This window comes from Cornus florida, unplaced genomic scaffold (assembly GCF_030987335.1).
Source record: "Cornus florida cultivar Cherokee Brave unplaced genomic scaffold, ASM3098733v1 CherokeeBrave_3.0.0_Hap2_Chr04, whole genome shotgun sequence".
In the NCBI taxonomy this organism is placed as follows: Eukaryota; Viridiplantae; Streptophyta; class Magnoliopsida; order Cornales; family Cornaceae; genus Cornus; species Cornus florida.
The window spans coordinates 17474761-17501327 of record NW_026775574.1 but is presented as its reverse complement, the minus strand read 5'-3'; the positions used below and the strand labels follow the sequence as shown (position 1 = coordinate 17501327).

Genomic DNA, 26567 nt, shown 5'->3' with positions numbered 1-26567 from the left:
CACTTATTCTAATACATTGGTATTAGGCTATTATATTTTTGACCTGTTTAAAAAAAATTTATTTTGTCATACCCAAACCAAACTTGGCTCGGCCTTGCCCTCATGTCTCATGCAACAAAAAGCAGTAGTTGTTGTGAGTTGTCACAGTACAGCGTCTGGCATCATAAAGCAAAACGAGCTCTAAACACCATCAATGCTAAAGAAACTTTCTTCTGATCAACGTCATCAATCTATATGCATCCAACGGCTTATATATATATTTGCATTACCAGCCAAAACGAACCTTTGATTCTTTGACTAGTTGGTGCAAAGAGTGTTACTGCTACTAAGTCTAACACCAATCACTCAAGATTGCATTCACTTGAGAGTTAAAGGAGTCTCTCTTTAAATACAGCACGGCCCTTTTTTTCTCTCCAGTCTAATTTCTCAAGAGAGAAACTTTGGAGGGAGAGAGAGAGAGAGAGTGTTGAGAGAGAATGAGGCTACTCCTTATTCACATCAATGGCTTCCAAACCTTCCATTAATTGTAGAGTTTTTCAGTGGGTAAGCTCTTCTTTGCCCTCTTCATTAACTATTCTCGTTAATGCTATCCAGTTATTAAATATTTTATTTGTTGATCTTTATAATTCAGGTAATAAGAAATTTCTCAATCACAACAATCTTGAAATGCATTTTACTTTGTCTGTTTGCGTCACATATTAATAATTGTTTTTCTCACTTCATATTACATTGATGCATTTGTTTTTCATTATTATTGTTGAAAAGAAATTCATATCTTACTTTTATTGTTGTTTCTCATGAATTTAAAGTTGTTATTACCGTCTTCAAGGTTAGTTATTATTATATTTTTTTGAGGAAAATTATTTCTTACATCCTTTTTATTGCCAGAACATTATCATGACCAAATTTGACTTATTTATGATTTTATTTTATTATTTTTTTTTTTTTTGCATACTTGTTAAACATTTCATTACCCAGAAACCATATCTTACCCAAATTGTTCAATTGAAATTTTATAAATAAATCAATGAGTAGTGACTTTTAAATCACAATTTCTAGAGAATATAATAAATATGTCGCTCATCAAGAATTTATGCAAAGAATATTACGTGACAAAAGAAATAAACTAAGCTAAGCTAAACTAAACTAAACTAACCTGTGCTAACAAAAAATTTGACTTTCACTCTGTGCAAATAAAGAAATTCTTACTCCCATAATTTGAAATTTAATTTATTCAAGTCCATATATATATATATAAACTTTTGCATATGTAATTTTGTAAAAAATTTAATAGAATTCCCCTCCTAAAATTCTCTATTTCTATTTTTTTTTCTTCTCCTCCTTCTTTTAATTTTTTTCTCTTCTCATTTATTTATTTTATCATTGCACTCATACATGATATATGTCCAATAACCCTTTTTTTTTTTTTTTTTTTTGTCTCTCTTATTCGATTTTTTCTTTTCTTTTCTTTTATTCTTTAAATATAACTTCAATTTTATAAACTTAATGTTCAAATTTTATATTTTTGAGTTTTTTTATTACATATTTTCTAAAATAATGACATATATATAGTATTTGAACCTTGATTTCGGTGCAGTGCACTCAAGTGAATCGGGTCCTTGGAGTCATCAACCCTCTATTATATAACTTAAAAATATAATATTTTCACAAGCATTTGTATAAAAGAAACATAGCATAATTGTACATTAGCATGAAACTCTCATGCATGTTCTGAGGTAATGTTATTGGCATTTAGCCAACAATGTGATTAGTTGTATGAAACTCATAGGGCTGCATGAGTTGTAACTCTGATAATAAAAAATTGTACTAAAAACTTTGTTTAATTCAATGTTTTAAAAATTATTTTATGAAAATTCATTTATAAAAAAATTTATTTTTAGATAATTGTCTTTTATAATTATTTAAAAATATTTTTTTATTTTTTGAATTGTTGTCAAATAATTCATGCAACAGGTGGTCGCATTGAAAGAGTTGTTACGATTTCTTCCTCATAACCAGGGGTATTTCCTCATACCCATCTAAATTTTTTTTAAAAAAAATCATACAATAACGTTGGTTGCGTACGGAACATCATCTGCAACCTCTGTAGTCCGACAAAGAACGTTGGTTTTTTTATTTTTTGAAAGGTTAAATGAATTTATTGCAAAAAGAAACAGTACATCACCAAAGGGAGAGGGCTCAAGAAAAGCCCAACTTAACAAATTACAAAGACAACCCAAAGATGACAAGCCCAAAGCCAACAACCCAATACACAATTGAGAGCAATGGACGCCGTTACCAGCAGAGCATTCGGGTCAGCGCATGGAGGAAACCTCCGCATTTAGGTACTTCGCCGGAGGACGCAAAACAGAGCATGGCAGATTCCATTCTTCAACAATCTGTCTTCCGGTGGTAGAATCCTTAATGGAGGTAGATAGGAGTTTAGAAGAACGTTGGTTGCTGGAACTATTGAATGGATATGTAATCATCTCAACTTCTGGTTTGATATAGTTTCCTTGATTAAATAAAAAGATAAAACAACCTTGGTTGACGAACTTGCCGTTGCCTATGGAACTTGGAATCGTGTCAGGCAATCTCTTGTTTGATCTAATTTTGGTTTGATTATATTTGAGATGTTTGATCTAATTCTGGTTTGATTAGGTTTGCGAATTGGGTTTAAAGCATGTTATTTAGGGACGTTTTTGGAATATATTTTTTAACTAGATAATAAAAAGGGTATTTTTTAGTTTTGAAAAGTTTCATCCTATATCAACTCGCCCAAGAACTTAAATGTTTAAGAGACTTTGAAATTTTGCTAAATATTGCCTTTACAAAAGAATGTTTTATTTTCTTTTAACTGAAAAATAGACCAGAGACCACGCACTACGTAACCAGAAAAAAAAAAAAATTAAAAAACAAAAGAAGAAGACGCAACTAGACCAGAAAGGCAACCAAACAATACATAACTAGACCAGAAAGACGGACATAACCATATCAGAAAGAAAACCAGACCATGAACCATTAAACACATGCTGCTGGTTGAGCTCTAAATAAAAAATTAAAATATATTATGTAGAAGAGGTAGGGAATGGAAAGTTTTTGCTACGAATTGTGTCTCAAATTTCTATTATTTTCATTTTATTTATGAGTTTTAAACCTAATTCTTTTTTCTTTTATTTTTAAAAATTTTATTTCTACGTTTCAATTAGGAATTGTGTTCTAGTTAGTGGATTTTTGGCCACTTGGACGTCTCGGAATGATATAGACGGTTGGATGCACACGTGGAAGCTAGTGGATTGTGGTTAATGCGTCGCTTTGCAGTGACAGCTTAGGTGCTTGCCCCTGTCTCAATCAAATCCTGAATGAAATGCGCTTCTCTGAGTTAGTGCATGGTTGGTTCGAGACTGCTGAGTCGGGTTTGCTGGCTCATTAGGATAACCGTTGCACTCAGAATAATAATGAAATACCGCAAACAATGGTATAGCTGATGGTTCAAAAATGATGTGCTTGTTTGGGTTTATTGAACTGGTCCAATCATTGGCGGTTCGGGTTGACCAAGCTAGTGTCATACCAAACCCGAACCGGTACCGGGAAATCTTTAAATATCTCCATAGGCTGCAATTTTTGTTGGTTCCGTTGTCTTTTTCTCTCTTACTATATTTGTTCTGCATACATAGTTTGAGTTCGAGTGTTTGGTATAAGAGAGTAAACAGAGTTTGACTCGATTTGCTATTATGATAGAAGAAAAAAGTCTTTGTATCTTGAGAGACAATCACGATTAGAGATTTATCTATCTATTCTAAAAGATTAAGTATTAAAGAGAATATAACTTAAGTATATAAATCATTCAACATGTATATTTATGTATGGCTTTTTTTTTTCTCAAACGCTTGTTTTTTTAATTAGGGTGACGGTAAATTTTAAATAAAATATTTTAAATTTTTTCAAAAAATAAAACTTTAATATATAAATCCTTTACCAACATATCTTGCTTCCTGAAGCAAACTACATGTAATGACAAGAAACTTTAGTGAGATCAACATTCAAACGGCTTATATCTTTTCTCTTCTATCATCATTTCAATCCTCGATCTTCCACACTGACATGTCACGAGACTCGAGCACCTGTGTACATTACCAGTCAAGACTGACCTCTGAGCTTTTGACTAACAGGTGCAAGGAGTGCACTGTTAATTTAAGTCTAACAACCACCACTCTAAAGTGCATTCATTCACTCGAGAGTTATAGGAATTTACACATCCGTCTTTAAATACAGAATCCCTCTTTTTCTCTCCATTCTAATTTTTTAGAGAGAGAAAGTGTTAAGAGAGAATGAGGATACCCCTTGGTTCACATCAATGGCTTCCATTGTAGAGTTGTCTTTCTTCAAAGTGTAAGCCCTTCTTTGCCACTTCATTAACTATTCTTGTTAACGCTATCCAATTTTTTAAATATTTTATTCTTTGATTTATAGGTAATGCAGAAATTTTCAATTACAAAATGGTAGAACTCAAGTGAAATAAGTGGTGTCGGAAAAAATTACAGGTACGTGTCATTAAATGGATTTTAATTTTTCTGATCATGTTACATCTTAAGATGTAATTGTTTTTTTAATGTGCTAATTTTTTTTCTTCGTATTATTATACTGTTGCATAACTTTATTGTTGTTTTTCATTGAATTTCATAGATCAGTATTTGCGCCATTCTAGCAACATACTTTAATTTCTTCTTACAAAATCTCTTAAAGGCGATTTAGTTTTACTGCCCTTAAGATGAGTACGTGATCCATTTAACCAAATGTGAGTTGTAGTACTTGTAGTTGTTTATTAATATTTTATTTTATTTTTTATTATTATTATTTTTTTGACATGAAAATTATTTATGACATCCTTTATGGACCAAATTTGACTTATTTATGACTTATTCGCGTATACTTGTTAAACGTGCATTCATTTCCCATAAACCAATAAATTATCCATATCTTACCTAAACTGTTCCATGGTAATTTTGTATAAATGAATCAATGAGTAGTGAATTTCTAATCAAAACTTCTTAAGAATATTATAATGTAAATGTAGGTTATTTAGAAATTATATTTTGCTTATAACCTAATCTTATGATACACTACTTAAATTGCTAAATAATGTTGTAGTTTATAACAGTCATAAAGTCAATGAAAACCATTTATAATAGCATAACTGAGCAAATTTGTTCTTGTACAAAGCAAGTATTATTATTATTATTTTAAAATAGAATAAAATTTATATTTGATTAAAATGTTTGACATTATCAACTTAGAGCATATATTGTAGAGTAGAGGAGATTAAAATTTAAGTAACTCACCCACACATTGAATTGAATTGTTTATAATTTTTTAAATACAATTAATTTTCAAGGATATACCTCATTTTGTGTCAACTAATTTTTACAGGGTTACTCGAATATCCATGGTGTGCGCGCCGCTAAAAGAAGATTCCTCCAAGCATATCTTTTTGCCATTGGCGCCACCATTGCCGCCTTTCTTATCTATCTTATGAACAATGGCACTTAAATATATAAGTGAACGATGGCAGTTAAATATATAAGTTCTCCAACATGTCGCTAACGGTGTGGCTTTCTTTTAGGTGCATGACCTAAAAATCCTGACTTGTAATAAAATATATAAATTCTTTCACAACCTTCATTATTTGTTATCCTAAATCATCCTCAAATGAGGGCAAGACAGCTCCCCTCTCCTTTATATCCCCTATGTTTTATATAAATTATACAACAGTGTCAACCTTCACTATTTGTTGTTCTAGATATCGCCAAATGAGGCCAGCTCCCCCTCTCCTGTGAGATATTAATTATTTTTGGCAATTATCGTGGACATAACAAGTCGAAGTTGAGTTGTACTTTAAATTACTTGTTCTACAAGTCATCAAGTTCGACAGGGACTACATAACTGGGAAGGAGTTCAAACTTACCATATTTGAAGAGTTTGTGAAGAAAAAGGGTAAGAACACTGCTTTAGGAAGAAATATGAACAAGGTTGGATATTCTACATTTACCATGTTAGGCTGAAATTCCCGTAGAATGAAACAAGGCTGAAAGAATTCGGGTATTCAAGTCTGCCAACCTTAAACCGGTTCAACTTTCTTGAACCGGTTCAAGATGTCCTGTTTGCTATCCAATTTCAGTTTCCTTTTTCTGAATTGTTTCCCAGTTAGTACAGACCTGTACCAAATCCTATGCACGAAATTTACCTTATTTTCGGAGGGATTAGGTCATTATATACTCTATATAAACCATGTCATATACATTGGTTAATTCACGGCTTTTATATTATAATTCTGATATTATTCAAAGCCTTAGGAAGTTTATCCCTCTCAGAAAATTAAAGCTGATTTTTCTGTTGTCTTCCTAGAACATACATATATTCACCTAGTTAGATTAGAGTTGTGGAGTTCGAATCCTGATCATGATCATATAGTCATATTAACATCGATCAGACGAAGCAGATATTCTTCTACATCATTCAGACAATTGAAGAACAGAAGTAAACGCAGTCACACTTTGGAAGGGTTGGAGCATTCACGGAATGCTGTCTGATCTATCTGCTACTCTTCTACAAATATTAAGTGTAAGCCTGAGATCAAAGCCAGAGGATCGTCAGCGGTTGGTGTGGTGTAGAACGATAGGGTGTAAGCCAGAGTCAAAGTTCGGTATACTTTGTTTCAAGCATAGTGGATTTGTTTACTTTGGACTGCACAAGTCCACGAGGTTTTTCCCATTACAGTTAACGTATTTTATCAACTAGGGTTTCCTCGCTAAAATCCTGGTGTCATTTCTAACTTTATACTTTACTTTATTTTATCTGCATGTGATTAACTGTTTAATTGCTAAAATAAGTAAAGTTGGTAACGACACAGATCTATTTTACAAAATCTAAAATTTTCCTGTATACATTTCGCTGCGTACGACTCACAATTTGGTATCAGAGCCAATCTCTATACATTGAGTTGATTCTTATTAGAAAGTTTAGTTTAGTTTTCAAAAATTGTTTTAATCATGTCTTATGCATTGAAAAAAGGCGGTTATAATCAATGTGGTCCTTTATTTGAAGGAGATAATTACAATTTTTGGAAATCAAAGATGAGAGCCTATTTGCAAAATTCTAGTGGTAAAACTTGGGCAATAGTTGAATCTGGCTATACACCTCCTACAGTAGATACAACTGTGAATGGTAGAATAGTCAAAGAGTTAAAAGATACTTTTGCTTTTACTGCTATTGAAACTGAGCGTAATGATGATAATGGCAAAGCTTTATATTCAATTATTAATTCTGTTGTTCCATCTGAATATGCTAGAATTTCTAATTGTAAAACTGTTAAAAAAGCTTGGGATATTTTGTAGGTTACTCATGAAGGAACTTCGAAAGTGAAGTTGTCCAAAATTCAGTTGCTTTCTCATAAATTTGGCAACATTGTGATGAAAGAAGATGAATCCTTTTTTTATTTTTATTCTCGTCTTCTTGAAATAATTTCTGAACTGCGTCACTTAGGAAAAAAAGTTAGTGACAAAAAAACATCTATGAAAAAATCTTAAGGTCGTTACCTAAAAGATTCCAGATTAGGGTTGAAACCATCTCTGAACATTAGGATTTGACTACCTGTTGAGTTGATGAGATGGTAGGTTCATTAAAAACTTTTGAGATGTAGAATTTTGATTTAAATCAGAAATAGAAAAATTTTGCTTTAAAATCTACACAGGTTGAGATTTTTGTGAATGATGACTCTGATGATGATATTGCATTCTTGTCAAGGCAATTCAATCAGATTTTGTAAAGGCAATAGAGGAGAAGAAATAGCAACATTGCTAATTTTCAAAATTTTGATAAGACGTTAAAGTTTAGGTTTAATGAGAAGAAAGTAGAAGAATCAAAATAAACGGAATTTACTTGCTAGAATTGTAGTGGCAAAGGTCATGCATCTAATGTTTGTCCTAATCCTAGAAAAGAATAAAAGGATAGGAATAAAGGAAAAACAATGAAAGTTTTTATGATTGAAAAGTCTACTTTAAGTGATAGTGATTCTCTTGAGGATGATACTAATGATTTTTCTTATGTCGTTTTTTTTAATAGGGGTCCTCATGTCATTAATTTATTTGACTCTTACAGTTCAGATAACGAAGACAGTGAAGTTCGTGATGAACAGGTTGAAGAGACTGAAAAGGACGATGAAAGACTGAAGAAGATGGTCAAAGAAACCATTGAGACCAAACATGCAATTAATAAGCTAGCAAATGAGCTAATCCAAGCAAAAGAAGAGAATGAATATCTAAAGAAACAAATTGATGAAGGCAAAAGGAAGACTGTTGAAAGCAAGTCTGTCATCACTAAGCTTGAGAAACAGATCATCATTCTTACGGATAAGGTAAGTGTTGCTAACTCATTAAAAGAATGTTTTGCTTTGAAAAATGATTATCTTGAAATTAAATTGAAATCTGAAAAAGATAAACTGAAAGGGTTCAATATGAGTCAAAACAATTTGAATAAGATAATCAACATGGGTAAAGATGTGAATGATAAAACAGGGTTAGGATTTGTTAAAGGTTCTTCTAGTGACCAAGGTAAAACAACTTTTGTTAAACCTGCTATTATGCATAAACCATGTTTGCTTGATGCATCATATTCTGATATGTCTTATGTGCCTAAATAGTTGCATTGTATTTTTTGTGAAAAAAAATGGACATAAGTATAACTCATGTCTTCATAGGAAAAAAAAAGACTTTTCTAAAATTGAGTCTCAAAATTCTCATGCTAAGAACAAGGTGCGTTCTAAAGGGAAAAAGAAATTAACACCTAAGGTTTCTAGAACTGAAATTTTGCCTAAGAAAGAGATAAAGAAAGAAAAAGAATTTCAAGAAATGAGAGTGAGAACTGTGTGGATCAAAAAGTCTGATTTGATCAATTATGTGTCTGTTGAGTCCTTGGAACAAGTTTCCAAGAGGACTTCACCTTTAAACTAAGTCCTACAAAATTAAGTGATCATAGCTTATGTTTAAAAAAAATTTTGTTGCCATTGGATCATTTGTTAGGGTTTAGTTAGGGTTTTTAAATTAGTGATCATAATCTTCTTGATATGCATGTGAAAATTCTTTTGAAAAATATATGATCTATCTTTAAGTGCAAATTGAGGCATATGATAATTTGAATAAAAATAGATTATTGGTCTGTAATCTATACATTGAAAGATGATTTGCATTGTTTAGGGGATTTTTAAATTTGAATCTCTTAAGTTTATAGACTTTTGTGCACTAGTCCATCTTTGACAAATTTGGTTGAAAATCTTTTGATTTATTGACTAAGGTTTATTGTTCACAAAAGCTATAAATGTTATTATTTAAAAAAATAGGAGCTAAAAACAAAATAAAAAGATTGAAAAAAATATATATTTAGCTTGAAAAGAAAAGAAGAAAAAAAAAAATGTTGAATAATTTACTAATGAAAAGGCTACTTATTGAGATTTGATCAAAAACTCCCATTAAACTGTAAATTGAAGCGAAAAGTGGAGATAAGTTGAGTTGTGGAATTGCTGACTACTCTTTTGAGTGAAAGCCACCTTGAAAAAAAAAAAAATTTGTTCAAAACAATTTTATCTTGATACTTTTTGATTAATAAGGTTTAAACAATGATAGTTGAAATTCAACTGAAGATGGATTAGATTGGATTTCACACACACACATGAACTTGTTAGATTAATTTCTAAATTTTTTAGTAAAATTTGCAAGTTTGATTTCATGTTGTGATTACTTTTTAAAATTTGAAATTATTTGAAAAGTCTATGGAGTCAAATATTTGATCTCTGTGATAGTTTTAAAATTCTCTGAAAGGGTTTTGAATCGTGTGTTGACTGGATGATTTTAATGATTGGTGATTTTGTTTTTAGTCTTATGAAAAAAAAAAAGAAAAAAAAAAAAAAAAAAAAAAAAAAAAATTGAAAAGTTAGAAAATTTCAAAAAGATTTTGATTTTTAGGCTTTTAGTTTGTTTTTGTTGCTAGTTTTAATCACTGATGTGTTAAAATTTTCTGAAAATTCATTGGAAAGGGTTTTTCTTTAAAAAAAATACACAGTTGTTTCAAGACTGGAGGTCTTGAACCGGTTCAATGAGGCATGAACCGGTTTAATGAGGCATGAATCGGTTCAAGCATGTCATTTGACCAAGGTTCGAGTGACTGTCTATCTTGAACCGGTCCAAGATAGTGGAACCGGTTCAAGGTTTTGTGCATATTGCACACTGTCCTTTTTGAACCTGTACAAGAAGGTTGAACTGGTTTAAGAACACGGGATTTGGGTTTTTAAAACATGCTTTAGGCCTCATTTGTGCATACTACACTTCATCTCTCTGGCTCTTCTTCGCTCTATATCAATACACAACTCACATAGATACCCATACACATCATATTATCTCTTTGTCATCATTCTATGCTATTGTATTGCTCATTACAGCATTGGGGATTGAAGACAAGAATAGAAATTGTGAAAATTGAAAGTTGCAAAATGGGTTTCAATGAGTTTTATGGAGTTTGGGTTTAAATCTTAGAGGATTCGTTAAGTTGTTGAATTTATTGAAGAGATTGATGTTTCATTGTGTTTGGGGATTACAAAATTGCTTTTATTGATTGATTTTGGGATGGATTGAAGATCAAAACAAGGTTTTCTATAAACACTTTTGGGGTTGCATACCAAGTGTTTGATAAAAGTCCTAAAAGAGTTACCAACTTCAAATTGGAAAATTTTCTAAAGGAAATGGCTCCTAAATTGACTAGAGAAGCTAAAGGGAAAGGGATTGCAAATCCTAGACCACCAAAGAGGTCCAGAACTGACATCTCCATTCAAGATCCTTAAAGTGGTTCACAAGCACCAAGCATGGCTCAAATATGATATCCTTCAGTTTCTAGCACCAGAAGGATTGAATTTACAGTCACATTTTTACAATGAAGAAGCTTGGAAGGTGTATATCTCTGTTTACAAGGATGGGCCGATAAAGACAGAGAGAAATGTTGATCTTCAGAAGCTTCAAGACATTGCGGGACAAGCACTACTGAACTACATGAAAACTTATCATTGGCTTTTCTTCACTAGGCTTGACAAAGACATTTATTGTCCGGATATGATTAGCTATTTCTATGCTAATATCCATGAAGTTCATGACACTTACTTCATTGTTTCTTTGTTTGGAATTGATTATACTGTTGAAAAAGAGGATATTGAAACTATCCTTGGTTTTTAGGACAGTCGTCATTTTTGTGGACATACTCTGCCTTTGACAATCACGGGTCCTAATTTTACCCGGATTGTTCCAAAGATATGTATGCCGAACTTTTCACTAAACCAAGATAGTATTCCAGCTCGCTTTCTGACAGATAAAGCAGCCTTCTTCAATTTGTTTGCTATGGCTAATCTGGGCTACTTTGGAAAGAAGGATGAACTGCCTATTGAGCAAGCACAAGTGCTTTATTTTCTTGCTAAGAATGAGACTATATTGCTTGCAGAATCTATTGTACAGCTTATGATAACTTATTACAAGAAAAATTCTTGTAAGTATTCTTCTCCGTTTCCAATGATCATCATGGAAATTCTTAAACAGAAGAATGTGTAAATTCCTCAAAGGGCTTATCATTAGCCTATCATGTCTGAGTTGGATCCTCGTGCTTTGAATAAGTTAAAGACTGCTCGGGAGAATGCTAGAAAGGCGAGGAGATCTGTTGATGAGGGGCCGTCATAAGTTTCAGACTTATTTCCTCCGAAAGGGACTTTTATGAAAATTGATGCCAACATCATGTATTCTTATCTACTTCAACATCAGAATTAGTTGTTTGAAAAGATAATGGTTGAGATTCGAGATCTCAAATTACAGATGACTCAACTGAGAGGGCAGTCATTTGAGGTTCTGGATAAGGATGTCTACAGGCCTGCACCTCCAGATCCGTCTCTACAAGCTGAAGATGAAGAAGATGATGCAGATGGGGAGGAGTATACAGATGAGGATGAGGATGAAGAAGAGAGTGGTGGAGACTAGAGATGATGTTTCTTATCTTCGAGTGGTTGAGGAGACATGGTGCTGCTTTTAATGTTAATTTCTCATGCATCATGACATCATGGTTTGTTTAATTATTGCACAACTTGTCTATCTTTTTGGATATTCTTGGAATATGCTTTCAAAGACTTCAATATGCTTATTTGGATTATGCTTTAATTAGGTGGACTTATCTGTTCTATTTTTGTCTATGTGCTTTGTCAATTTGTTCCAAAAAGGGGGGAGAAAAAATGTGATGTTAAGGGAGAGATAAATAAAATTTTTTTGGATAGTTACTTAAGGGAGAATTTTTATAAATTTTTATTTGTTAAACTTTACTGGTAGTTGTTGCTTGATAGTGTGCAGGAACATGTCAAGCCTTGAATCCAAGAAGAACAGTGTTCCTATTTCTGTATTTTTGCCTTTAAACAAATAATGTAATTTACTTTTCTGCTTTGGGTAGATTGCAAAAATTGTTTTTAGGGTTTTGTCATGAAATTGCCAAAGGGGGGAGATTGTGAGATATTAATTATTTTTTGCAATTATTGTAGACATAACAAGTCTAAGTTGAGTTGTACTTTAAATTATTTGTTCTACAAGTCATCAAGTTCGACAGGGACTATAGAACTGGGAATGAGTTCAAACTTACCATATTTGAAGAGTTTGTGAAGAAAATGGTAAAAACACTACTTTAGGAAGGAATATGAACAAGGTTGGACATTTTACACTTACCATGTTAGGCAGAAATTCCCGTAGAATGAAACAAGGCTGAAAGAATTCGAGTATTCAAGCCTGCCAACCTTGAACCAGTCCAACTTCCTTGAACCAGTTCAAGATGCTTAAGTTTGAGTCACTGCCAAACTTGAACCGGTTCAGCTTCCTTGAACCGGTTCAAGATGTCCTGTTTGCTATCCAACTTCAGTTTTTTTTTTCTGAATTGTTTCCCAGTTGGTCTAGAATTATACCAAATCTTATGCACGAAATTTACTTTATTTTCAGAGAGATTAGGTCATTCTATACTCTATATAAATCATGTCATATAAATTAGTTGATTCACGGCTTTTATATTATTTAAAGCCTTACGAAGTTTATCCCTCTCAAAAAATCAAAGCTGATTTTTCTGTTGTCTTCCTAAAACATACACATATTCACCTAGTTAGGTTAGAGTTGTGGAGTTCAAATCCTGATCGTGATCATACAGTCGTATTAATATTGATCAGACGAAGCAGATCTTCTTCTACATCATTTAGATGATTGAAGAACAGAAGTAAACACAGTCACACTTTTGAAGGGTTGGAGCTTTCGCGGAGTGCTGTCTAATCTACCTGCTACTTTTCTACAAATATCAAGTGTAAGCCTAAGGTTAAGTTGCTATTGGACGGAGAGTCGCAAAGCCAGAGGATCGTCAGCGGTTGGTGATGTGTAGAACGATAGGGTGTAAGCCAAAGTCAAAGTTTGGTATACTTTTTTTCAAGCATAGTGTATTGGTTTACTTTGAACTGCACAAGTCCACAAGATTTTTCCCATCACAGTTTATGTATTTTATCAACTGGGGTTTCCTCGCTAAAATCCTGATGTTATCTCTAACTTTATACTTTGTTTTATTTCATCTGCATATGATTAACTCTTTAATTGCTAAAATAAGTAAAGTTGGTAACGACACAAATCTGTTTTACAAAATCTAAAACTTTTCTGTATACATTCCTCTGCGTACGACTCATATCTCCTTCACATTCCCTATGTTTTCGATACAATTTATTATTATTATTATTATTAAATTCTTTTTTGTTTTTGTTTGGTAATGAAATTGTTTTGTTAGATGCTTGAATGCGAATGAATATATGGAGAACATGATTCACCCCTTGTAACAAATTTTGAGCCATAATCTCAATAAAAATGACGTAGTAAATGACGATGATTTAATGATCCCTGTTTTATTGAAAAATTATTTGATGCTTACTAACAGTTGGAGATTTAGTTTATCACAACTCACAAGGGGTCTTGATATGTCATTTGATCTTATAGTTTGCCATTCACTCCACTGAAGCTACAGTTGGTTACACCGCTTGGATTTATATTCATGTTCAACCAAACAGTCCTGATCTTAACTTCACGATAAGTCCCACACCAATATATATATACACACAACACGCGTAGTATATAAATCAGTATATGAATAATTTTATATATTTTTATGTTATAATAATAGGTCTTTGAATTTAATCAATTTGATAATAAATAAGCCAAATTAAGCAGCCTTTTAATCATTTGTCAAGTAGTTTTCATTTTTAAGTTTTTCGAACTCTGTTTTAAATCATTTTTCAACTAAAAGACAAACACCAATTGGTAGGACCAACAAATACTTTTTCTTTTCCAATATTTTTTAAAAATTATGTGCTTTAGTTGTTATGTAATTAGTAGGTTCTTTTCGTTATTTTGGCTCTTTTATAAAAGATGTGTTGGGAAAAAGAAAAGAAAAAAATTTCTATTTTTAACTGAACTTTTCTCTAATTTTAATTTCAAAGTTCTAATTTCTTAAAACAAACATAGCTTAATTTCCCTCCACACATCCCGTTTTGAAGGTTTTGAAAATTGTAAAGACTTTTAAGAATATATATAATTATTAGAAAAGAAAAGAAAAGAAAAAATAAAATAAAAAAATTCAGTATAAGTGACCATAGATGAAATAACTTATTTTAAAAATAAATTGTACTGAGTCCATCTCTAAGATGGTATAACATATTGTTAATTCTAATGTATTGACAGATTAAAAATTTAATTAAAGAGGTAACATGTAATGTATGAGCACCACAAAGCTTTTCCATTTATCTCACTGGAGTCATTCTCAAGTTTCAATCAATGGCGGATCTAGGGGTGGGTTATGATAGATTTAAATTCATCTAAAAAAAATTCTATTAATATAGGCAATTTTAGCCCAATTAAAAAAAAAATTTATTGTTATTAGTATTAGTCCACCTAAATATTAGCCCATCCAAATAAACATTTTTAATGGTGATATATAAATGTATTTTCGTGTGTGACGTGTAAATATATGAGTTTTGAGCCTAACTAGTGCTTTTTTTTTTTTCTTTTTTTCGAACATAAGTGAGCGGAGTTCGAAAACAAAGTTTGGAGTTCGAGTCGAGCCCAAACGCTCTTAGTACAAGACTGAGCCGAGCTTGACTTAGTTACCGCCTGACCATAAGCAACATAAAACTTTTCCATTCTCAAGGTTTTGTTTGGTTAAATGGACTCAACTAGAAAAGAAAAAAAAAAAAAAAAAAAAAAAAAAGAAATTTTTTTAGAGTTTGGATGGATGAAAAAAGAATCGTAATAGAAAATATAGTTTCCCCCAAAACTTTTCTCACACAAAACATAAGGAAATAATATTTTCTCGTAAAAACTGTTTCTTTTTATTTGAAGTTAATATTTTATCTGACAATTGAATCATGTAAAATAACTAACTTCTTTCTTTTCTACTGAGTTTTCAAAGAGGCAAGTTCTCTAACAATTTCTATTTTAGTGGACTTTTAAAAGGCAAGTTCTCTCTAAACATGTTCTCTTGCAATACTATTTGGATGATTTTTTTTTTGGTTCCAAATATATACATTGTATCTGATATATATATACACACCTCTATTAGATATACAGAGAATAATATATATTTTGCTCTTTTTGTGTTCTCTGGTTGAAAACCCAAAGAGTCTATGAGCCTAAATTTTTTTAATTTTAATTTTAATTTTTAAGCTTCCTTGCTGCTCTTAAATGAATAGTTAGTTCCACTTCTACTGTTTTACCTAAGAAGTATTTAAACAATATAAATAATTATATTATTAAATTTAATAATTCATTATTTTATTAAAACTTTGATAAAATAGACATCATCAAACGCAAATTTATTTATTTATTTTTAGTATGTGAAATCATAAGAGTAATTTTGGTATGTACAATCACTTTCTTTTCATTTTCATGCTATCCAAACTAACAAACTAATATTTTCATACAATTTTCCTGAATAAATTTTCATACTAACCAAATAGTTAATAGAAAATAACTTTTCTTTTCATTCACTTCACTTTTCTTTCATTTTCCATTTTTTTTCTTTTCTTACTTATTTCTATTTAACCAAACGGAGCATGTTTAATTCTTGATTTCAATAGCAACAAAAAATAATAACTAAATGAATAAAAATAAATAAATAAATAAAGCATGTGGCTTCAAAAAGCCTTTGTGTTCTGTCACAATAAAGCCCGTGGCTTCATAAAGCAAAGTACCTGTAAACACAGTCAATGTCGAGCTTGTAATGTCAAAGCAAGTGTAAAGTGGGTCCTTCTCTAGTTGTTGAGGTTCTTTGGGTGTCCAAAGGTAGGTGTCTACCATTTTTTGGTCTTTTTTTCTGTTCTCTATGAATCAGAGTTTTATTTCCATCCTTTTGATCTTTGTGTCCTTGTGGTTGAGTTATGTTTGAGGGTTTTGGTTCTTCATGGTCTCGCCTTTAGGTAGGGTTTAGGGTTGTTTTCGTATGGCTATGGTGGGATGGGTTGCAAGAGGATGCTTGTACATGTACGCTCACGGTTCAATTGGATGGTGCCGTGGGGGGTTTGTTTGCGGTTTGTCTGGGGTGTTTGTCGGCGTGATTGTCGCCGGTGGTTTGGTTGCCTAGTCTACTATGTTTTTGGTGGTGTCGTATGTGTGGTGGACAAATGAGGTGTCTTGGGGACTCTAGGTGGTAGGCTCGACTGGCGCAGACCCACGTGGGGTATTCATGGTTCTCGCTACCATCGCCATATATGTCTGTGTTTCCTTAGGTGGTCCACGTGGATGCCTTTTTGTGGCCTTTAACTTTTGCGTGCGGGTTAGGCTGTTTCTGTCAGAAGCTTTTATGTCTTACGTCATCTCCTTCATTTGTGGTAGGGCAGTGTTGAATGTCTTTGTTCCTTTTCTAGTATGTTCGATTAAAGGTTTATTTCGTATTGGGTCCTCCACTTATTTAGTCTGTTATACTCTTGTTTCTTGCTTGAGTTGAAAGAGATGGGTGAGTGGTTTCTTACTTTGTCTTTTTTTTTCTACTCTATTGTTTATGGGGTTATGGCGGCTACTCTCTTTGATTAGATGCGTGAGCTTAAGCTTACGCGGGAGGAGCAGGCACCAGTTCTCTTGTCAGCTGATGATACTGGGCATGGGGTGGCTTCGAGTCAAAAAAATCTGTTTGCTAAGGTTTGGACCTCAAAGACTATTACGCTGGTTGGTGCTAAGTACACCTTTGGTCGGTTATTTCAGAAGTTGTGGCCTAAAGAGCACCAGTCTGCGACTCTATCCACACGGCTTGTGGTATATAAAGTTGCGGCAAATTTGTTTCAACTTGTTATTCCGGATAGTTTGATCCGCCAAAAGATTATCAAGGTTTCTCATGGTTGTTTGATGGACATCTATTGGTGCTTAAAGAGTGGGTGGATGGATTGTTGCTTTCGGCATCGTCGTTTAACTTTTCGCCTTTTTGGATCCAACTTTTGGATGTCCCAGCGAATTTCCTTTCTGAACAGGTGGGGCGCCGAATTGCGGATACGTTTAGGCGCTGTTTGAAGGTGGAGCTTCGAGATAAGGGTATGATAGAGAGTACGGAGGTTTTTATGGTGGATAGTCAGGTTCTCCGACTTAAGGTTGAGCTAGATATTACTCAACCTCTTCGAAGGAATGTTCGGTTAGTGGGACCATCGAGGCTGGATCTCTATGTGCAAATTCGTTATGAAAAACTTTCGTTTTTGTGTTTTGCTTGTGGGATCATTAGGTATCATTGGAAGTCTTACGTGTCCAGTGCTAGTTTGTCTCCTGTAGATTTAACAGAGTATGGGCATTGGTTAGGTGTAGATGGCTATCTTGGGAAAGACATTTGGAATCCATATAGTGATCGCGTTGATTTCTTTGGAGTTGGTTGGGGGAAACAGTGGCTTTACGTAGAGGGGGAGGACTCGGAGGGTGTGGTTGGGGGTCTTCCTTCGGCTCCGACTCACTTTCTGGTTCACCTGCCTGCTCTGCATGTGGTTGATGGTGAGTTTTCTACAGTGGGTGACTGTCCGGTGCCTCTGGCTGGGGATGGGTTAGGTGAATTTTATAATGGGCAACATTTGGTTTCTCGTGGTGGTGAGAATGAGGGTTTGGATCCAATCACTTCTGATGCCTTGCTTCCGGCGGTTGATGGTGTATGATCCAGTTGATAAGGGTGTGCCAGGCTTGTCTTCTCAAAGCCTTGTTGCCTCAGCTCATTTTGAGAAACTAGTGCAATGTGTTCCATCTTTGTCTCAGGGTAATGGACAGGTTTTGCCTTTGCAACGGTGGGATCAGCTTTCTAAAGGAGGTCGTAAAGGTAAAAGAAGAGTTATGTCCAGAAAGGGTAGGTCATCGGGGTTTTCGCAGTCGTCTCCAAGTCAAGGCTCTTCCCTGGTGAAAGATGGCCATAAGCGTCGTCCACGCTCGAATGGTTTTCGTCAGGACTCTCGTGCGGAGGTTGGGAAAAAGCCTCGAGTGGTAGAGTTCTTCTCCGAAGGGTTTGTTTCATGATCAATTCTCCTTTGGGGTTGCAAGGATTATTCCAAATGCCAATGTTGTTGGGGAGTCCGTTTACTCTGACTTGTCTCCTTCGCAATCTTTTGCTACGTAGCTGGCACTTTTGGTTAGTCCTTCCCAGCCTAAGGCTTTAGTTTCTTACTGATCCTTAGGTTGGGTGGGATGTCTAGTGGTCTTTGTTTGTTTAGGGTTGTTGGGGTTTTTGGTGTTGTTCTGTAGATGTTTGCAAGGTGGTGGTTCTATTGTTTTGTTTTGTATGGTGCTTTGGTGTCTTTATAGGTGCTGTTGGGCTTGCCTTGGTCAGGGAAAAAAAAAAAAAAAAAGTCAATGCCAAGAAACTTTCTTAGAGATCAACATCATGAACCTATGCATCCAAACACCTCCACTATGTGAACTGCCAAGGCCACATGGGACTGCTCTGTCATTTACTAACCACAAGAAGCATCTTTAAACAACTCAATTCACAACAAAAGGTCTCTCTCTCTCTCAGCAGCAGAGACCACACCTGCAATTCCAACCTATACAAACACAGTCTTAATTGTACAGACACTATATATATTCAGCCAATTTCATGCAACAAAGGGTTTTAATTTCTTAAAGAGAGAATTGACTTATCATGAGACCCACAACACAACACAGAGCACTGAGTCTCTCTTTAATACTTCAAAGTCCCTTGTTAGGGAGAGACTTCAACAAATATTACAAATCTACCCATTTATGTCGTACACACAGTTTTATTCTTGAGTTTTATTCCAAATGGTCTCGTAACATTTGGAGATAACGTCAACACATATAAGCAATTCACATTTTTCGTAACTCAGGCGATGTGAACACAACACAGAGCACTAAGTGTCTCTTTAATACTTCAAAATCCCTTATAAGGGAGGGACTTCAACAAATACTCCAAATCTACTCATAGTGTCGTAAAAATATTTCATGTCAATTAGTTACTCTACAACATGGTATGACATTGTTCATTTTGGATCCGAGCTCGCACGGTTTTACTTTTGAGTTTTACCTTAAAAGGTCTAATAGCATTTGAAGGTAACACCAACACATATAAACACTTCACATTTTCCTTATTAAGGCGATGTGGGATTTTGCACCTTTAACTCACCAAGTGCGACAACCTGCCAGTTAGAGCTCAAATCAAGCGGGCCCAACTCGAAATAACCCTAGCTCAGCTCCAAATTTTGCGGGCTTAGGTAATATTTTTTTAATTTCGGTTTAGGCTTGAACTATATATTTTGAACCCAAATTCAATTTATTCTGGGCTTGGGTTGTTATGGATGAAGACTGAAGTCCAACTCGAGCACGAAAATATTATATATATTTATAACTAAACTTGAATCACAAGAGTATAGTAACAAGTTAGTAATGTGCTTGGATTTATATTTTACTTTTTACACATAAATTCTTCTGAGCTTGGGCTAAGCCCGAGATGAGTGCCCAATCCGCACGAGTTGTAGCCTGCACCCGCCCACAAAATCCCTACAATCACCCCCATCTAGTGTGGTAGCCTGTTAGTGTCATTTGATCTATAGTGTGCTTAAGACTGTCATTTACTCCATTGAAGCTTCAGTTGGTTACACCCAGTGGCGTAGCCACAGAGGAACAAGTGGGGGCAACTGCCCTACTCAACTTTTAAGTTTTTAAAATTTTATATGAAAATATTTTTATATTTATATAATTGCTCCCTCTAAAATTTGAATATACTATATATATATATACTATATATATATATATATTTATATATATATATAACGATTTTACACAAAAAGAAAAAAGAAAAAGAAAAAAGAAAAAGAAAAAAGAAAGGACAAAACAAAGGAATATAATCATGACACGATTTTAAATATCTATAATATATCTATCAATTTATTACTTACCCATAAAATATGATATTTTTTTTCCACTTTTTCAAAATATTATATTTTCCCCACTTTCCCAAAAAAAAAAAAAAAAAAAAAAAAAAACATTTCATCAAGATTTTCTATCACACTTTTGACTTTACCACAAATAAATGGATTGTTTCCATCATATCTTCAATCTTTAACATTTTTCACAATCCAAACAAAGCAAGCGAAGTAATCATTTACCAGAGACTCAGTCAATTGTACTGCAGGCGGCAGACAAGTAATCTAATTTTTTATTTTTTATTTTTATCATCTAAATTTACAATTATTATTTGATATTATAATTTTAATTAGAAAAATTATTAGTTATTACTATCAAAATTATTTTAGGGCTTGTTATTTTTGCAAAATTTAGTTTGTGTAATTGTGTTACTAATTATTATTCTCTAAATAAGACTTATAATTTGTTTTTATTTGCAACTCAAATCAATGAAATCACAAAGTCACTGTTATTATGAAATTTTTTTTTTTTTTTTTTTTTTTTTTTTTTTTTTTTTTTTTTTGACATATGTGATATATTAGAACCGTTAGGTAACTATGTTATTTTTTTTTTTCATATTTTATTCTTGATTCATTGAATATAATTTTTTCTTTTTCTTTTTTTTTAATTGAATGAATCCAATTTTGAAATAGCAATAAATAATCTAAAAAATCATTGTGAATGTACTGAATAGAAATATAATGAATGTTTTAATTTTTACATATATAGTTTAGATTCAAATAGTAATACACCACTTGGATCTCTATTCCTGTTCAACCAAACAGTCATTATTAATGCTCCAATCTTAAGTTCAGCATAAGGGCTCACAAATAAAAAATAAAAAATTATTATTAGAATAATTTTATACATTTTCAAGAAAGTTATTTACAAAAAGCTAATAGCAGTTAGCATTGTTTTTGCACTTTATCCGATAAAAAAATGTTTTTTTTAAAAAGTACACTAATAAAGAATGCTTCAAATAAGTTTGAATCATGATTTTAAATCAATCACCTTAATTGTAATAGATACGCCAAACAGTCCTTATTCCTTAATGCTCCAATCTTAACTTTAGGATAAGTGCCTCACACCAAAAAAAAAAAAAATAATAATAATAATAATAATAATAATAATTCAATTTCAGAATAATTTTATATATTTTTATGTTATAATAATAGGTTTTTCAATTTATTTTAAATCCAAGCCCAAGAATCAAAACCAACCCTTATAAAAAAAAATTTCTTTCTATAAGGCAAGAAAAGTCCACCGAAAGGATTAATATACTAAATTATCAAAGCATTTATAATTCAAAAGAGTTATTTACTAGTGGTTAGACTGTTTGGGCACTTTACTCTAGTAAAAAATATATTATTTCAACACCTTAATTATTTCAGTTTAATATTACGTAATAAATAAGCCAAATTAGGCAGCCTTTAAATTATTTTTTCAACTAATTTTTAATTTTAAGTTCTTCAAACTCTCTTTTGAAAAGCACTTAAAACAGAGTACGCTCTCTGCAGCATTTATATATACAGTAGCAAACTGGCTGTAATGTGTAAACACAATCAATGCTATGTAGTAACAAACTCCATCTTTTTGTGATCTGCAACATCAGTCTTTTGATCAAACGGCTAATATTTTTTCTCAATCTTTTACCACTTCAAAGAATCACAACACAAGCACGCAGCATTTATACATACAGTAGCAAACTAGCTGTAAAGTGTAAACACAATCAATGCTATTTAGTAACAAACTCCATCTTTTTGTGATCAGCAACATCAGTCTTTTGATCGAATGGCTAATATTTTTTCTCAATCTTTTACCACTTCAAAGAATCAAAAACACAAGCACGTCTTGTCTGACCCTGTCATATACTACGTACTACAGTCAAAAGTGACCTCTTGAATCTTGACTGGTAATTAAGGGCATGTATATATCATGATCTATCATTTATGTAATATGCTCGTGCGTATTAGCTTTTGACATAAAGCCAAAGGGAATTCCAGAGTGAAAATGTGAGGGCGTTATAATTAAATTATAAATAATAAAAATTTAATTTAGAACCTGTGCGAAAGGTAAGTGTGAGAGTGCGAGTGTTATATGATAGCAATATTTATTAAGAAAGATGGTGTGATTTAAAGTATTAATAATTTGTCATTAGAGTTTAATATTCTATTTTTATGCTATACATATATACTTAGCATTGATGGTGTTTAACCTAACCTCCGGCTTCATAAAACAAAACTAGCTCAAACACCATCAATGCTAAGTATGTATGTATAATTTTTTTTTCATTTCAATCCCCAACCTATCTTTCACACACTGACAAGTCACGAGACTCACAACAGAGATCCTTTCACTAGTATGTGCAAAGAGTGTAACTGCTCCTTAAAGTCTAGCACCTACCACTCCAGATTGCATTCACTTGAGAGTTAAAGGGGTCTCTCTCTTTAAAAACAGCATTGTCCTTTTTTTTTTCTCTCCATTCTAATTTCTTAGAGAGATAAACTTTGGAGAGAGAGAGAGAGAGAGAGAGAGTGTTGAGAGAGAATGAGGTTACTCCTTATTCACATCAATGGCTTCCAAGCCTTCCATTGTAGAGTTGTCTTTGTTCAATGGGTAAGGTCTTCAATGCCCTCTTCATTAACTATTCTCGTTAATGCTATCCAGTTATTATAATTTTATTTATTGATCTCTATAATTCAGGTAATAAGAAATTTCTCAATCACAAAAATGTTGAAGCTGAGAATGGGTAGTGTCGGCAAACAATTGCAGGTACCAATCTTGAAATGCATTTTACTTTTTCTGTTAATCGTTTTTCTCACCTATTGAAAAAAGTTCATACTACATTGATGCATCACTTTATTGTTGTTAAAAAAAATCATATTTTATTTTTATTGTTGTTTCTCATGTATTGATCGAAAGTCATTATTATCTTCTTTTTTCCTAGTCAGTTATTATTATCTTTCTTTGACGAAAATAATTTCTTGCATCCTCTCCCTAGATCATTAAACATTAATGAGTAGTGAGTTTTAAATCACAACTTTAGAGAATATAATAAATATGTCACTCATCAAGAAATTATGCAAACACTATACTAAACTGTGCTAACAAAAAAATTTGACTTTTACTCTGTGCAAACGTATAAGGAAATTTTAACTCCCATGGTTTGAAATTTAATTTATTCAAGTTCATATATATATATATATGTGTGTGTGTGTGTGTGTAAACTTTTGCATATGTAATTTTGTAAAATTTTAGTAGAATTCCCCTCCTAAAATTCTCTATTTCTGTTTTTTTTTTTTTTCCCTTCTTCGATCTCCTTCTTCCCTTAATTGTTTTCTCTTCTCATTTATTTATTTTATCATTGCACTTTGATGTATCATGTACGTGTGGTAGGGGTGCAACTTGGGCGGGCCAACCTGGCCCAATCGGAAACCAACCTGGAAAATTTTGAAATTTGGACTTTGAAATTCTCGGGCTCAACTCGGAAACCCAACCATGTTCGGAAACCAAGCGCAACCCAAAACCCAATATATATATATTTTAAATCTTCTAGATCTTTTGTTTTTTTTTTTTTTTTAAATCCAAATTAAATTTATTACCAAGCCAAAGAAGTCCTCAGAATGTATGGCCTTCCTGGCTTCCAAGAGGCTACATCGTCTTTTAGTTTATGATATATATTTTACAAATCATAGTGTGAATGAAAATTATAATAGAACTTGTTCTTTTTTTTTTTTTTCCTTCTGCTGATCCAAGAAATATTTTAACTCTTGTACATTTCTGGAACAAAAATTTACTTTTTTGTGTTACGCATAAAAGTTCAGGTGATATATATATGGTCTTTGCTATGGTAAAGAAATTCAAAAAGAAAAAATAGCAATATCAATGAATTGAAAACTAAATTTTTGTGGAAAAAAATTGATTTTCAACCCGAGAAAATCAAAAATGTGATTTTCGCATATTTGTTTGAAAAAATAAAATTAAAATAAGATAAATTTTATTTTTGTTGTATTAATGTAATAAAATTAGAATTGGAAGTACATAAAAATTGATTATTGAATACTTAAGTTATAACACCAATGGGCTGTGAGAGAAAAAAAAAAAAAAAAAATTGATATTTTCAAACGGAGATGTAATTTGCATATTTAGAAAAAAAAAAATAAAGAAGAAAGGGTTGAATGAGTCAATCCGTACAGTCCAAAACAAATTGGGTTTGGATTTGAGTTACTCGAAAGGCCATATTTGGGGTGACATCAGGCCAACCCAATCCCAGTTGAATTTGGGTTGGGACATGTGCACTCCTATGTATGTGCAATAATCCTTTTTTTTTTTTTTTTTTTTTTTCTTTCTCTTTCTTATTTGTTATTTTTTTTTTCGTTCACTTATTCTTTGAATATAACTGCAATTTTATAAACTTAATGTTCATATTTTATATTTTTTTAGTTTTTTTTACTACATATTTTTTAAAATAATGGCATATATAGTATTTGAACCTTGGTTAGGGTGCAGTGCACTCGTATGAATGAGCAGACTGTTCTGTTGACTCATTAAAGACAAAATTAAGTTAAGACTCGCTACTTGGTTGTTGGGACTTGGTTTGGGTGCAGTGCCTGAGATACATACACAAATAAATGGCAACAGACATCATATCAAGTCCCACGCATCCCACACACGCTCTCATATTTTGATCACTCCTTCCATCTCCATCTTAACTTCACACACAATCTCGTCAGAGAACCTATCTACACCGTCTGACCTAGTCTCATCCCCATTAACGATGAAGTGTCCAGCCTCTGCTTCTCTTTCTTGGTCAAAACAGTTGGACCCTCGACTCAGGATTTTCACCATCACCGTATCAGCCATCGCCACGTGTCCCTCCACGGCAACTAAACCTCAACATCAACTGCCACACACACTCTCTCTCTCGAGAGCACACTTTGCTTGCTTCTTTTTCCCTATCAAATCTATGAGATTCTAGAGAGAGAAAGATAGTAGTCCACTGGTTCAGAGAGTTTTCTCTGAATCGAATAGTGAGATTGTGTGATTCAACTGTGTGAAGATGGTGCATTCCTATTCTCTGCTCCCACTACAGAATATCTGGTTGTTTTTGCAGTTCAGGCGGAGGTGGAACATAATGAAGCGGTTCACTGTTGACGGTTGGGAACCGTCGACCACATCATGAAGCTCAAGATACCTGGCCGCGTGATCATTCAATGCCGATCCAGCCTTTTAGATGTTGTCAAAAATGGTAAGTTTTGGTTTAATTAAATCTGATATGATAAGAATTTCAAAACTCATTAAATTGATGAAAAACATTTATATATATATATATATATATATATATATATATATATATATATTTCAGATTGTGGTACATGGCATCTGAAATTTAAATTCAAATATACTGAAGCCGAGAAACGAGAGGAGAAATCCTTTAAAGGAGAACTTTGGCGACTCGTAAAGGAGTTGGAGAAGTCGAGATTTATACTTTTCCAGAATTCTGACATCTCTAAAACAGAAGCAATTAAATTAGTCTACGAATTTGAAATCTCCTCACTGAATGCAAAGGAAGTGTTTATGGATACCACCAATACAAAAGTAGTACTCATTCACGAATACTTTGACGAGTACTTCAATAGGTGGATGGTAGACATCCCAATGTAAGAGATGAAAGAGATGACAGTTTTGTAAACAACAAATTGAGTGATTTTTGGAAGAAGTACATCACGTAAAGGAATTGATTTAGAATTTTTATTTTTTGCGTAAGTAATGTGATTTAAATTTTAGATATATTTCAGTTCCATATTCCTAACATATTTTATTTTTATTTTCAATTTTATAGCAACATATTAGAGACACTAAAGGTTTTTCATGGAAGGAATATCATTCACGGAACTCTTGTAATCATTAATAATTTGTGTCAAGCAGTAATTCTAAGATCTTAGACCTTTTATTGTTTTCACATATCTATAATATTGTTTTTACATATCTATAATGCATAAATAAAGTAATTAAATATAAATATTTCGATTTGTGATTGCAAATATC

General features: G+C 32.7%; 1 long non-coding RNA gene across 2 annotated transcripts; it reads left to right on the top strand.

Moving 5' to 3' along the window:
• Positions 1–354: 354 nt before the first annotated feature.
• Positions 355–26353, top strand: LOC132302900 (uncharacterized). 2 transcript variants are annotated; one of them, XR_009480969.1, is made up of 4 exons: positions 355–543; positions 23223–23291; positions 25633–25767; positions 25885–26353. It is a non-coding gene; the product is annotated as an uncharacterized LOC132302900 (long non-coding RNA). The 2 variants fall into 2 exon arrangements; XR_009480970.1 differs by lacking the exon at positions 355–543 and adding an exon at positions 23015–23135.
• The last annotated feature ends 214 nt before the right edge of the window (positions 26354–26567 follow it).